We start from the raw sequence: 15,893 nt of genomic DNA, 5'->3' as shown, positions 1-15,893 counted from the left end.
TACATGACGATTAATTGTCACTCAAATAATTGCGATTGACGATTTAATTGTGTTTTTGTTGTTGACAATTACATTTCTGTTTGGCTTGTAGGCTTTGAAGTTGCACATGGTAGATATGACACCTAATCTAAATATACAAAGAAATTACTGACATATTTTACAACTTTATACTTAAAAAAGAACATTGATAGTGGAAATAGCCGATCTACAAGCTCACAACGCATCGCATCGCGACGCGTTGTGAGCTTGTAGATCTGCTATTTCCACTATTTTTGACTTTTTTTTTAAATATAAGAACATTTTTCGACATGGAAACGATTATGACGATTATGAAAACTAATCACGATTATGTCAAAAAAAATCACGATTAGACAATTATGTAATAATTGTGACAGCCCTACCCCTTACCCCCCTTCTTATTGTCGCCACTCCGACAATAAGAAGTCAATTTCGGAGTGGCGACATGTCGGAATGGAGAGAGCCTCCCGTTTTGGTGCATCTTTATCCAGTACTTCTAACTGTGTGGGGCCTTGGGTATCCATCATGAGTTTATAAAAGGTTTTGCCCTTGGATTCACACCGATGTGCAGACAGTGCAGGCTGATCCAAACATCCAAACTTGTTGTGCAAAGTGTGACTGGCATTTAAAATAAAATAAAACAAAAACAGTCCATTTATTTGTATTTTGACACACTCCTCAAGCAGGAGTTAGCTCATGTGGGAAGCTGACTCGTTCGGGCAACACTAGTGTGCTAAAACTAAAACCAGCGTGTTGTGCAAAGGCATGATAAACAAAAACAACAGCAGCAGCAGACAGATGCTGCAGGATACAGTGCCAAACACGAGCACCCGCATGCACACACGCACACAACATGCACGCGTCGCGCATGTGTGTGTATATGTGAGAAGTGGGGGGTGGAATAAAACATTACAGTGAGTCAGCGCATTCATTAGTTGGTTTCAGGAAGTTACGAGGCTTTGTAAATGCATTGTGAAAACATTACAGCAATGTGTTCATATTAAAAAGAAAATGTGTGGCCCGGACCAGCCTTAAAAGCACGTCGCGGGTTTGAGTCCCGATCCCGACAGCCTTTGTGCGTGTCACCTCTCTCTGCATTTCCTGTCAACCTACTATCCTATAGTCTCGCGTAGCCAGACAACTATTTCACAATCTCCGAATGCTATATAGAGCCTAGAACAATCTAGGCTCATATCAATCTGTACTACCTCCTGAAATCCGAGTAACGGAAGCTGGCATTTCCGCTCACAAAAATATATTTAAAAATGTAATTTCTGATAAGCAGCAATATACTGTATATGCTTAGATGACTTGTATTTATATAAGGATAAATGTGAGAGAGACTGTAAAAATGAAATGTAATTGGGGAGGAGGCTTCACATGTGCTTTATCGCTTCTCAAGCCTGATACTCATCATCAGACTTCCATCTCCCAGACTGTATGACGGGAGCATTTGCAAATTGTGCGAGTCAACAGTCTGGTGACGCGAGACTACTATCCTATCAATAAAGTCATACAAAGGCCAGAAAATCAAATCTTAAAAAAAATAAAAAAGAACAAAAGAAAGAAATCACCAGTACTTTAACTCGAATAAAATAAAAAGACTACTCAGACGACTAAGCAAGAGTAATATTTGGCCAGGAGACTCTACACATTGACCCAGGTAATGGGATAGGGTTAGGGTACTTAGTCCATCACTGCTGGTATAACAGCATTCCTGCCCGCTCCCCCCCAGGGACATGGCCACTTCGTGGACATTGTTCAAACGAATATGGGTGAAGGAGGTGGTCCAACTTGGCTCCAACGAATGCCTGCATGAGGTCAAGCCATCTGGATGTGATGGCCCCCAGGGTAATATAACCCATATGTTCCTGTTTGCAGAATCACAAAGGTTCTAACCCATTTCTCCAGTCACTCATCAAGCTATGTTTGGAATCGACAGTGTACTGTATGCCATTCTGAATGTCTTGTTCCCTCTGAATTGACAGAAAGGGAGCAGAAGGCGGTGACGGAACCAGAACAGATACTGTATGGCAGTTTGTCCTTAAAGGGACACTATCAAATGTTTTACTCTGTTGTAGTGCTAACAAACTCCAGTAACTCTTTTCAGTCAACTTTCTGACCCTAAATGAAAATAAAACGGAAATCATACTATTTGGCCATGACACTATCCCACCCTGCACTATCCCAGACTCTCTCTCCCCATATATCCGCCCATCTGCCAAAAACCTCGGTGTTACTTTCGACAATGCCTTTAAATTCAACCAACACATCCAGTTTCGTTGTTAAAACTAGCTTCTTTCAACTTCGACTACTGGCTAAGGTTAACAGTATCTCCCCCGTCATGACTTGATAATTGCAATTCTATATACACTGGCATTGAGCAGACGTCACTCAGGCGTCTGCAACTTGTTAAAAATGCAGCAGCCCGCCTCCTCACAGGCACAAAAAGGCGGGACCATATTACCCCTTATCGCCTCCCTCCATTGGCTCCCTGTGAACTTTAGAATTGATTTTAAGATTTACTTATTTATTTATAAATCATTAAATGGGCTGGCTCCAGCCTACCTATCTGCACTTGTCGAACCTTATACCCTAGCCAGGGCTTTGAGGTCTGCTGACAAGCATCTGTTGGAAGTTCCCACCAACAAATGTAAAAGGAGCAGGGGTGACCGTTCCTTCACAGCCACAGCCTCTCGGCTTTGGAATAGCCTGCCTATCTATATTAGATTGGCACAGTCGATTGGAACTTTAAAACTCTATTAAAAACCTACCTTTTTTTTCTTTAGCGTTTAATGGCACCTAATTGCTTAAATTCAGCATATCGATATCTTTGTATTAGCTGCCTGCTGTTGTTCCCTTGCTTTGCTGTTTTTGGTTTTGAACTGTTTATTTCTGCTTGTATTGTTTGTGTTTTTACCTGTACAGCACTTTGGTTCAGCTCTACTGTTTGTAAACGTGCCATATAAATAAAGTTTGATTTGATTTGATTTGATTTGATAATGTTCTATCAGAGCTGTAAAACTCTGACAAAGTTGAACACGTTTTATTAAAATGTGAAATTGTGAATGTGAAAACCGTCCTGGGTTTGTAGCCACCTTGCCCTCAGCGGTTGTGACATTGTCCTTGCTTGTTGTGTTTATGGTCAAATACTGTAGATGCTTGCTTCCAAAAATATGAATCAGGTTGATGTAATGGTGGCCATAGTCTGTATGGATGTGAAATGGTACGTTTACATCTGCCCTGAGTGGGGTATCTTTTTTTTCACGCTCCCGCATTCATTTTCAATGGTTCAGGCGGATATGGCCGCGCAAAGGATTCTGGGATTGGGAGCCGAGGGAGCGTGGAGAGGCGAGACAATTCTTCGGTTCTGCTGAAGTTTATGCAAATTACACACATGCTCAGCCGCGCACCAGCCAATCGGCACGTAGCAGCCTTCCCACATCGAATGAAACTAGACTACACTTCAGATATGGACTTTTTAATCGGATTGTCTGGGGCATACAGGATTCGGGGATATCAATTAAAAATGTATAATTCATAAATTAGGTTGATCAACATAGAGAAACTGTGTGATACATTTTGTCCCTAAAATGTAAATAATTTACAGATGAGCTGTCAGACCTCCTGCCTGCCTGTGAAAAGCCCTGTCCAGAACCCCTATTGCAATGACAGCCGTGTCGTCTGGCACTGGTCCTGGATCATAACTACCCTATGGCTATATTAATCTGCATTAAATAGAATACAAACATTAAGCACCTACAGTATGAATAAACAAAACCATAGTTTTGTGCTGGCCAACTCATCTCTATCAATACTGTGTGTATATATATATGAAATGCATCATGGGAATTCTAGGAACACAGAGAAAGGCGGAAACCGAAACAAACAAACAAGGCTAAGCTGAAACAGACAGAAAGCGGAATTCTCTGTGTTAATACGGGTTGCTTTGCAAATTTGGCGATATGATAATAAACAACAATTAACTGAAATGCATATCAACAACATGATAGTGGCACTTAAACTAAGTTATATTTATTTTTCTTGTTGTGTCTGTTATTTATTAATGTATCCGTTTGTCTACAGTATGGTGTTGGCACCAAGGTCTCAGAGGCACTTGCCCGTACAGGTCATGTTCTACTTGCCCAAAGGTCATACCCACTTGCCCGAAAATCGTTCATTATAAAATGATAGGTAAGATTTTAATTACTGCTCAATTTAACACATACGTCTTTACTTTCTGAGGCTGTGCGATAAAGAATGTCATACCTCAATACCTCCAAATCCAAATAACTACATAGCTATGATTGAATATGTCTATGGTTTAACACTTGTTATTTTATATTTTTAAGTGTAGCAAACAGTAAAAAGAGCACATTATAGGTAAACAGTGCTCTTATTTTGCAGAACAGAAGACAGAGCGCTCTGGCCACATTCAGGTGTTTAGACAGATATCTTGTGTTGTGTTTATAGACGGTTGCGTACCCTCTCAAATGAGCACTTGCCCGGTCGGTCAACCTGAAAGCAAACTTCACCTGCCCTAAAGTTTTATTTACCTGCCGGGGGCAGGTGGGCAAGCCTTAGTGTCAATGCCTGTGTTTGGGATGGAGGGAAGGACACAGGAATTAGGGAATAGGTAGAACATTGTGTACAGTAGGCCTTGCAGCTACTGTTGTTTATTGTACTCGTTTTAGAAAATAAAATGTTGACGCCAACCTAAAAGGAAAGGTTTATTTGTAGAGTATGTGATACAAACTTGCTTCAAGTACGAGTGAGGTCTTCATCATACAAGACTGTCGCACAAAACTAGTGAAAATAGCAGATCTACAAGCACACAACGACTCGCGATGCGAGATGTTGTGTGCCTTAGATCAACTATTTTCAGTGTTTTAAATGAGTTTTGAAATGACAAATACAGAACGAACGGTTTTGGACAAGGTTTCCACCTGACAACAACTATATTCAAAACTGGCCTCTTTATTTCACTCTCAAAAGATATGCAAGACAAAGCATGAAAAACTACAGCATGGCCTCATTCTTTATGTGCAGTACAGTCTGAGACAATGTATCTAATCCATCAAGAATATGTGTTTCATATCTATACACTATACTGCAGTCTAAATACAATATGCGCTATAAAGAGATGATTGAATGGCTGATGCCGAGCGCTATAGCCATTCTGTCCTTGTGAAACATGTCCTGGTGTTCTCTGCAATTCAGTTCTCAGAATTTTACCTGAGGTTTTGCTCAAATCCACACCCAAATGAACCCTATATTCACCTGTCTTCACAGGAAAGCCGTTGGCCTGACAAAAATATTTAGTCTGTCACTCTCCTGATTAGATGTCACCCTTCATTGCCTGTACCACGGGCCAATGTCAGGCTCATTTTGCCCATGGTTATTTTCAGCAGCAACGGCAGCACTGTGGGAGAGGATGCTGTCCAAGAGAGGAAAACAAAATGTGGTAAAATACTGTATGTTGACTCAAAGGGTAAAACAAACATAACTTCACACTGGTGAGAAATATACATCCACTAGACTAGACTAACTCAACGTGTTCTAATTGTGCAAAGCTAACTTTTATGACCACTTCATTCAAGCAGCTCCGAACAAAGAAATCCGAATTCATTTAACGTGACAGCTATCAAACGCCTGTATAACTAGGGTACAATTTAGTTAAAAGCGACGCCTAGTAATTGCCTATCTAAACTGTCACCGTGTTAACGCGACCAATACATCAAATCAAAGCACATTTTTTCTCCAAACTGGCTGGGTCAAAGGATCGGGAAGCAAACGAGAGAGAGAGGGAGAGAGATGGCTTGATGGAGGAAGCCACCATGCCATCAACACAGTGACAACCAATTGGGCAAAAAGAACCCATGCACGGCTGTCACAATATGATATTTCACCAGGGGAGAAGAGAACTGCACATGAAATGTCACAGCAAACATGGACCATGACAGGTTGGCCATTGAGGTAATCCATTGCTGAGCTCTGATAATGGTGCCATTCTGGAAGCGTCCAGAAGCACAGTTCAATAAGAGTCTGTATCAAAGCCCCGGAGTGCCTGGTGTGTGTGTGTGTGTGCATGTGTGTGTGTGTGTGTGTGTGTGTGTGTGTGTGTGTGTGTGTGTGTGTGTGTGTGTGTGTGTGTGTGTGTGTGTGTGTGTGTGTGTGTGTGTGTGTGTAGGGGGGCATGATAAGAAGATGATCTTAGCCTGGTTAAGACTCAGACAGAGGGAGAACACTGTGACTTAACCCAGTGGTTCTCAACCTGTGGGCCCGGGGCCGTGAAGATACTGCAAGTGGGACCCCAAATATTTGCCAAAACACTAAATGTTTGTGTGAAAATTTAACATTATCATTAGACAACATTTTCCTAGATTGATAACCTCTCTGATAAATGTTGGGAACTAAGTACAATAAACAATTAAATAAATAAAACTGAATACAGTAGGATTAAAATTGGCTTGCTGACTGAAGGAGAGAGAGAGAGAGAGAGAGAGAGAGAGAGAGAGAGAGAAAGAGCGAGAGAGAGAGGGAGGGAGGGAGAGAGAGAGAGAGAGAGAGAGAGGGGAGGGGGAAGTGATAGTGACCTTGACCAGCCTGACAAGCCTGCAATACTTGCAGGCTTGTTTGTCCTTGTATTGATTTCATTTGACAAGATGAATACAATAAAGTATGAATCAGCCCAATAGCACAACCTTGCTTCTAATGTTGCAGCGATTTGAAAATGATACATACAGTATACACATACATGTACAGTATATATACACAGAAATACGTCACAAAACAGAAGTTCAATACTCTCAAAATGCAGCTATGGACCTTTTTGACAGCTTTGTTTTTTTGTTTGTGGAAGGTGTAACCTTAGAAATGTCAAAAATAATCCCTCACCAGAGCAATATCACCATATCCTATTTGTATTTATTAGCATTTAATTCCAGTTACCAAACACACCATGCTATAAACATTCAAGAAGAAATGTGCATTTAAATAATGATTTATGGGAATGTGTTGGTCAAAAAGCACTTAAGTGCCATCCTCCGTTTATGTGTCATTCAAATATCCGCCAGTGCACAAGGCTTAATTGCAGGGAGGCAAGAATCGTGTTTCAGTGGTGACAGCAAAAGGTCAAACCATGGAGAATAATTTATGGCCATGTTGCCAGTCATAAAGCAAAATGACAATTACAGCCACAGGTAGCTCTATGGGCAATAAAGGGGGGCATAAATATGCTCAAAGCATCAATTATTTATCGGAGTCAGAAGGATGTAGGAGGAGGACAAGTCTGTGATCAAAATAGCTGATCTGTGTGCGGCTGAGACAGAACTTTGGAGGCTGAAATGTGTTTTAACTTCTCCTAGTGAAAACACAAAGTCAACACAGACTTATAACCGAATAATCAAGAAGCAAGGTTTGTTTTATTAGTTTAGTGATTAGTCTGATAACCACTTAACTCTGTATTATACTTATTTGTACAATGGTGGCGTACAACAGCTTGCAGATCTGCTATGTTCACTATTTTGTTCTATGACGTTCATTAATTGTAAATAATCGAGGCAAACGTTTGAAATGAACATATTGTCCAGCCCTAGTTTATAGTCATTTCAAAAGCATATTTTGTTGCTTCAAATAAATTGAGAACGGTCATGCAGGTACTATTACAACAATGCCACACTAGCTTTTTAGTTACTCCAGTGTTCACCCCTAAAATTGATTTTTACAAGAGCTGTTAGCGCTCACTTCTTTCCCCTAAAACAAATACTTGTACAGTATTTATATGCACACCATAATTGCACCTTTGTCAGGTGGCAACATACAAACTAAGGTTGTAATGAAATATTGTGTATAATATATGCCACTTCTAACAGATTGGTCAAAATAAAAATTGATTCTTTAAAGACGCATGCAGTGAAATGAAAATTCCATTTTTCACATATTAGAGCATATCTGTAGTGATAATATGGCCATACTTAACACTGGACGCCCAAAAAAAGTAAAAAATTCATGTATTTGTTAATTATAACAAAACAATTACAGCCCCTAAACAAAAACGTAATGCGTGATGGCGTAGGTTGACTCTACTTAATAATCCACGAGGTCAGAATGATTGACAGGTGCCTGTGTCAATCAACTTCAACTACTACTCCCTGCGAGCCACCGTTCCGTCCGTCCGTCCGTCCGTCCGTCCGTCCGTCCGTCCGTCCGACATAAGTATGAGCGAGTACAATAAGTGTTTTGCCATTGCATGGCAGGCACACTTAATAATGATCATGACGATTCCTAATAATTCTAGGAGGTCGCCACCCCCATGAGTGTACAGTAAATAACAGGTGGCAGCCTGGCTGGTTTGTCCTGACCTTCGGGGGAAACAAACCTGGGTGGAGCGCACACCAATCCACCGAAGTGCCCTAAGCTTGAAAGGTGACAGGGACATGAGTCATGCCCTTTGTGGAACTAATTGCTGCACAGAAGAGGGGCCTCAGTGTCAGGTGCACTTCACAGCAGTGAGCCACGTGCCAACACACTGGGAGGGCGGGCTGTTTCTTGGACATACCTGCACAGGGACGGACACACGCACCAGGGTTGCTCCGATACCGATAATGGTAGTATCAGTATCGGGCCCGATACCCAATCTCATGTGCTCGTACTCTGTACTTGGAAATGGACTGATACTCTGACCCGATACCAAAACATTCAATTGACAGTTTAAAAAGATTAAAAAGAAAAATAAACAGTATCTTCAGAATCAGCAGTCTTATTATTGTGGTAATAGAAAATGACAGTATCATTGCATATACAAGGCATAACAATGAAATGGAATTGGAGGAAACGGGGTTAAAGTAAGTGGTTACTAAACAAAAATCATGCTGTGATTGAGAGTATTTTCCGTTATGCAATTTGTGTTTGGTTTGTTAATTTGACAGTGAGTTTAAAAGCACACATCAATAGACTAGCTCGCATTGCATTGAAAGTGATGGGTGTGAGGGAGCACCCCACCCTTCAAACAATCTTTGAGGAAACTGTAATTAGGAAAGCTAAGAAAATAATTGCAGACGTCTCCTATGTCCTGTATTCAGAATACGAACTGCTACCCTCTGGCAGACGTTACAGAGTCCCAGTGAAAAATAAGAAAAGACATCTGAATAGATACAAATACTCATTTATTCCCATATCCGTTACTCTGATAAACTCAGGCCGTTAGTAGGGTGTGGTGACTCTATAATGTAGTGTAGTGTAATGTAATGTACTAGAAGTTTGCAGTCTAGAGTTCAGGCCGCTGCGCGGCCCTCACCGCCATGTTGCGGCAGTGTGGTGTGTGTAATGGCCAAATATGGGTAAAAAAAAGTTTTGAAAAAAAAAGTTTTTTGAGAAAAAATAGTTTTTTGAGAAAAAAAAGTTTAAGAAAAAAAAGTTTTTTGAGAAAAAAAAGTTTTTTGAGAAAAAAAGATTTGGAGAAAAAAAAAGTTTTGGAAAAAAAAAAAAAAGTATTGGTGATGCGATGACGTGGTGTATACGGATGTTACTGCGATTGAGGTGAAAGAGAAAAGTGGAAAGTTGTGAGCTAACTATTAGCTATTGGCTAACTGTTTCCGGGTCGACTTGAGGCTATTTTATACAGAGGCAAAATATGAGGGTAATAACGAATACAACTGTATACAGAGGTTTGGAAACGACATCTTGCAAAGGTGACATGGGTGTTTGAATTTTTAAGCTATATTTAGTACATATGTAGAACATCTTGGCCAAGTGGTTTGGTATTAAGTTAGCGATACATGACCCGGAAGTAGATCACTTACTCTTTTGTAATATAAAGATGCACTTGAATTGTTATGTCAGCACTGTGTGTTTTGCACTATTCTCTTTAATATTCTTTTCTTTTGGTCTGTTGTTCTTGTTGTATGTTATGTAGCAGCCTGCATGTCCAAGACAAATTTCCATTGGGACCCAATAAAATAATCTTGACCTTGAAAAACAAAAAGTACTTGTATCAGTACTTGGTATTGCTCAAAATTAAGAACTCAGACAGTCACGCACGCACACACACACACACACACACACACACACACACACACACACACACACACACACACACACACACACACACACACACACACACACACACACACACACACACACACACACACACACACACACACACACACACACACACCTATTTTTTTTTAAAGGCCTTCTTTCACTCTGCGTATAATATCCCCGAAATGTTTAGCACGTTTGAGTGAGAGGACTGGGAGTGCCTCGACTTACAATTACACCATAAAGAGAAAAGGAGGAGAGGAGAGTAAGCGGGGCAATGAAATGCAAAGTTGCCTCCGCCTCTGAGGCTGCTGTCAGCCTATCTGTATTCTGGGTCACTCCGAGAACACTCCTTTATTTATTTATTTCATTCTGCCGCTCACTTCCATTCACAGCAGCCGGTGCATTTCATATCCCTTCATATGATGGGATGTACCCGTTGTTTCCCCCCTGGAGACCTAAGTCCATGAAATGTCAATTTTCAAATAAACTGTGGAAAAAGCCAATACAGAATCCAGCCCATGCAGCACAGGGGATAAAAGAGCAGTGGTTGCAAATGAAAGAGATGAGGGGGAATAGAAGGGGATGGGATGCCAGGAAGGACAAGGAAAAATAAACAGATGCACCTGGGGAGGCACACAGCCTGACCGCAGCATCTCTTGTTTTTACAGTATGTCTCTGATTGTGACCTTGGCCTTTTCTACCCAAAGGTTAATCATTTTGGGGGGCAAAACAAACATAACACCACCAACTTTCATGAAAATCCTGCCATCCGTTATTTGGCTGACAAACAAACACCCACACACAAACAGACAGGGCAGATTACAATACCCTACCATGCCTCGCTGCAGGCAGGGTAACAATGGGAGTGGGCTTAGACACATTCCCCCTGATGTGTCTTGGAGCAGGGATGCGATTGGCCCGTGTATGTGCTATAATAACATCAAAAAGATTCTACACGCACGCATCAGTGAAATCCTCATTCCCCCCCATCCCTGCCCTCCCCCCACCCCAAGTTATTCCCTGAGCGAAACAGCCATCTTGGACGAAAAGCCTTTCATTCCAGCACATTTTCTGCTATGGGCAATTTGAGGGGCCGGTGACCATTACACTGTTAAAGTGCCACAGGAAGCGAGAGCGGGGAGGGTTAATGAACCCACCTTTTCCATCATGCCGAGCGTGCATTTTTATGGCACCAGAAATTAATTACTTGTGACAAATACAACAGTGCTCGGATGAGTTGCCATTTCTGCCAGGCAGCCTGTGAACAAAAAACATTTTTTCAGCATGGTTATACTAGCCATGAAGTTGGCCCAATCAGTGCTCCATCTAATCTATGCACTGATTAGGTGCATTGGTTCTTAGGACAAAAAATATGCCCCTAAAGCTCACCATCACTTAACACGTACACACACACAGACAGACAACAGATGAGATCAATGCCAAAAAAAAGAGAAAAAGAAATGTAGGCATATTGTTCACAAGCCTTGACATTGCCAATATGCCGTTTCCATAGTAAACCTTTGTAAAATGTCCGCTCCGAGCTTTGCAGAATAAGCATGCAAAATGACGGACATTCTTCCTTTGCACCGCTCTTTGTCCCACCCTGGCATGCTCACCCAGGGAGGGAAGACTAGCTGCAGGGCTTGGCGTGTTTTACGCAGTGCAGATAGATGCTTGGAAATGGTAATGAAATAATTTGCTCCCATCTCTCCCACAAGCGGTTGCCATGATTAAAATGACATGTTTTAGCACCCCCCGTTAGCAGCATATCGACCCCATTAATCACACCGGTAAACGCCATTTCCTTGTCCGGACCGGTCTACAGTCTACCTGATGAACTGTTCATTGGTTCCATGTGTTGGAGGCCGGCAGGATTATTAAGCTAATAAAGAATATGGAGTTTTAATAATTAAGATCATGCTGTTTTACTATTATTGCATTCACTGTCCCTCCCAGACCCTGCAGTGACATTAGGATATTGCATATAAATGAAGTATTAGCGAAATATAAAATAAGACGCTCAAAGTTTAGCTAAAAACAAGCAAGGAACTTATTAAACATGTGGAGTGGTGCCTTTGTGTAAAATAGGGTGAACCACCCCTTTAAACAGCCGATCTCTTTGATGACCAAGCCCTTGAATATCAACATACAGCAGAATGCGCTTTCGTGTATCAATACACTTTAAATCCTCTGCGCTGTCCAAAGAGAATGGGGTCTTTAAGGGAGAGAGTATTAATCCTCATTTATGAATCATACCTTTCTATGATGGCAATAGAGAAACACAGTGAGAGAGGGAGAAATAAAGAAGTGAGAAGTTTAATGTGGTTCTCAAAGCAAAATAAGCTGTAGAAGGCAATTAACCAGGCTCCAGCGGACACCAGCATCAGTGCGAATGCTAAAGTATAGCAACAGCGAGGCAATTAAATAGCTATTAATTTCTTCTAATGGTCACATTTGGCAGAGGAATGACAAATTTGGGTTCAATGAAGATTCACTTATAGTGGCTGGATGCTTGCATTTTAGTGTCTGTGCGGTGCTGCCCAGGACACAACAGAGAAATTACCCAGAACCCCACAGCAATTAATTATTATCATATATTTTGCAATTACATAGCAGTCTGCTCATGTTGGAACCTCTTCCAGCCAGGGTAGAACATATTTTAAAATGTTCTTGTTTTCCTGCTATGATATTAATACAATCTAATACAACAGAATCAAAACGCTGGCATTTATGTGCAAATGGCAGATATTACCAGTGTCTGTTCAGCATGTGGTAACACCTTATCGAATGTGTTAACAATAATGGTCTAACAGTACACATATTTGCACCGAACCGTTTCGCTACAACACGTTCACTATGGCAGGATTCTCAAAGTGAGAACTCAAGCTTTTTCCATTAGCATTTCAACAATCTATTGTGCAAGGTCTAAAGCACATGGTAAGCACATTTATGTCTCCAGTGTTGCTAGTTAAACGGTGCATAACCTGGGCACAAAATAAGGCACACGTTGCAATGGGCTTTTATTTCGTCACTTAATTAATCATGGGCGTGTTTTGGGTGTAACATGGATTAAACTATGGTGGTCTCCCATTCCCAGGTGTGCCTGCATCTCATGCATTGCTGCTTAAATGACGGATTCAGCAAGTTGGAGGAGACACAAGCGGATTTCTGCTGAGGAAACAGATCTGGTCATGCGCAAAATGAAAGCGTGCGACCAAGGGAGCAGCAGCCAGCAATCCACAAAAGCTGAGGTGAAGCAGCCTTGGGGAGGTGGGAGGGGGGGCAGAGCGGTTGTCACCTTCTGTTCTGACATCACCAGAATGGCTACACCATGCCGAAACTAAGCGATATAACATTATAATGATATCAGGTGACAAAAAAGTAAAGCTCTACACTCACTGAAAACATCAAGTGGGAACAGGAGTCGGGCCACGTACCCTCAGTAGTCATGCATTATTTGGCAATGCAGTTCAGCAGTGAGTTTTAGTTTAACTTAAGTACGGTAAAAGTATCAATGCCCTATTGTAGAATTACTTTGTTACAGGTACACGTTCGGAATAAAAAATGTACTTGAGTAAGAGAGTTAATTAAAGTACCAAAAGTTAAAGTACTCATTATGCAGAACAATACAAATCCTTTGAAAATAGCAGATCTACAAGGTCACAACGCGTCACGAAGCGACGCTTTGTTAGCAGCTATTTTCAAATTGGCAAATTATGTAGGACTGAAGTGGTTTTGTAACTAGTAAGAAAAGTTTTCAAATGATTGTGGTGGAGTAAAAAAAAGCACTCAATATTTGCATTTGAGATGTAGTGGAGAAGAAGTAAAATTATTGAAAATTGGAATTAGTCCAGTACAAATACAAATAGTAGTTCAGACCAGTACAAATACAAATACAAATAAAATTGTACTGTAGTACTTGATTAAATATACATACTGCACTTACTTCCCACCACTGCATGTCCTGTAAAGTGTCCTAATTTATGTCCAAGAGACATCTGTGATATCTTGATATATTATATATCAACGTAATAATCACATGCTCATTCTCTTTCTTTAATCTACCTATTAAAAGCATGACAGGGATGGGACATCTCTACAACTCTGTCCACTGCACAGCAGTTCATATTAGTCTAAGAGACATCCATGACGTATGGCAATGTTAAGGCCGTCCACACCAAGAATGATGTATCTATAATGATAATTATTATGATAATGATGTGAGCATCCACGCTGATGAACAAATGTTCTGTAGACGGTGGCTGTGCCAGAGCCCCAACATGGATATTGATGACCCGCTACTGCTGTAGGCTACGTAGGAGAATTGGGGATCAATAAGGTCTATCTATTTCGGCAAAAAATGAAAAAACACCTTCAATATTTTATTTACGTCTTTCACTCAATGTCGCAAGTTGATGACGTCATTTGTTCAGGTGTGGTCCAGAGCCATGTATTCAGAGAGTCGCTTCACTCCCGTTCTCTTCATGGGGCCAGGTCTTCTACGCACACATCTATTGGCGTATAGTGACAAACCGCGAACCCGAAGTTTACAGAATGCATTGAAGTCTATGAGGGGTAAAGTGACAATGAACCACTTAAAAAGAACGTAATGGTACCTACGCGGTTAATATGAGCATCAAAGCAATATTTTTTAATATTTTTTATTAGCACATGCATTGCCTAAATTCCATAGGGCTGGACAACGCATGGACAAATGACATCGTTAACTTGCGAGTTGTCCCAATTGAGTGAAAGATTAACTATTTCTGAAATAAATTAAATATTCAAGATGTTAATAAGTTGTTATTTTAGTTATAGAGGGCATTCATAATGTAGGAATATACAGCTTATTAGCCTGGGATCCTTTTAAGATACTGCAGGTGCACAAATGGGTGCAAATGCATTTGCTACAGCACTTTACACAATGTGGGCACTAAGTGTGTGTGTGTGGGCGATTCATTTACAAACTGTATCAGTTAGCCTTAGCCTTGAGATGGGTAATTGGTTATCCTTTTGAAAGACAGTTACCATCTGAAAATCCATCAGAATATTTCTTGTGTGAATATGACCTTACATGTTTGATTTTTTTGCATAGTTCTTAAAATCACATTCTCATATTGGTTTGTGGTTATCATTCTATAAAAAAAAAGTAATCATGGCCATATCGAAATACTTCTAGATATTATTCTGGTTTATTGATTCAGATGCCTTAGTTCGTCAGCCCAATGAACATGCTCAAACAACTTAGAAGGCCTTCAGAAAGGTCAGGGTTAGGTCTCTTGTTAACATCTCCACCAGGGGATCATGCTGTCAGAGTGTGTGTGAGAGAGAGAGAGAGAGAGAGAGAGAGAGAGAGAGAGAGAGAGAGAGAGAGAGAGAGAGAGAGAGAGAGAGAGAGAGTGTGTGTGTGTGTGTGTGTGTGTGTGTGTGTGTGTGTGTGTGTGTGTGTGTGTGTGTGTGTGTGTGTGTGTGTGTGTGTGTGTGTGTGTATGTGTGTGTGTCTGTCTAAGGAGAGGACCTGGGTGGGATGGCATGTTCCTAAGCATGCGTTACACACTCCAAGTGAAACTCATTATTGTTGGGTGAAAAGAAGCGGCTGGCTGTGTATCAGAGGAGACACACACTCTCCACTCGTCCCAAAGTAGCGTAAAACTAAATCTACCAGCTCAGTGGCCTTGTGGCTAGAGTGTCCCACCTGAGACTGTGCATCGGAGCATCATATAGCAAGGGTTGGTTCTGCAACAAGTCCAGGGGTAGTTTGTACATCAAGCTACTATGAATTTAGGCTAGATAATCAGGACTGCCCACAGAGAAGGCTGGGGTCCCGGGGT

At 41.1% G+C, this 15,893-nt stretch overlaps 1 long non-coding RNA gene across 1 annotated transcript in view; it reads right to left on the bottom strand.

Annotated features, from left to right (window-relative positions):
* The window catches only part of LOC308298714, a 67,276-nt gene that overhangs the window by 37,066 nt on the left and 14,317 nt on the right, over positions 1-15,893 (bottom strand). The window lies entirely within an intron of this gene.

The sequence above is a fragment of the Nannobrachium achirus genome (genome assembly GCF_963921795.1).
Source record: "Nannobrachium achirus genome assembly, chromosome: 14".
NCBI lineage: Eukaryota > Metazoa > Chordata > Actinopteri > Myctophiformes > Myctophidae > Nannobrachium > Nannobrachium achirus.
Note: the sequence above shows the minus strand (reverse complement) of the source record. Positions and strands in the feature narration are given on the sequence as shown.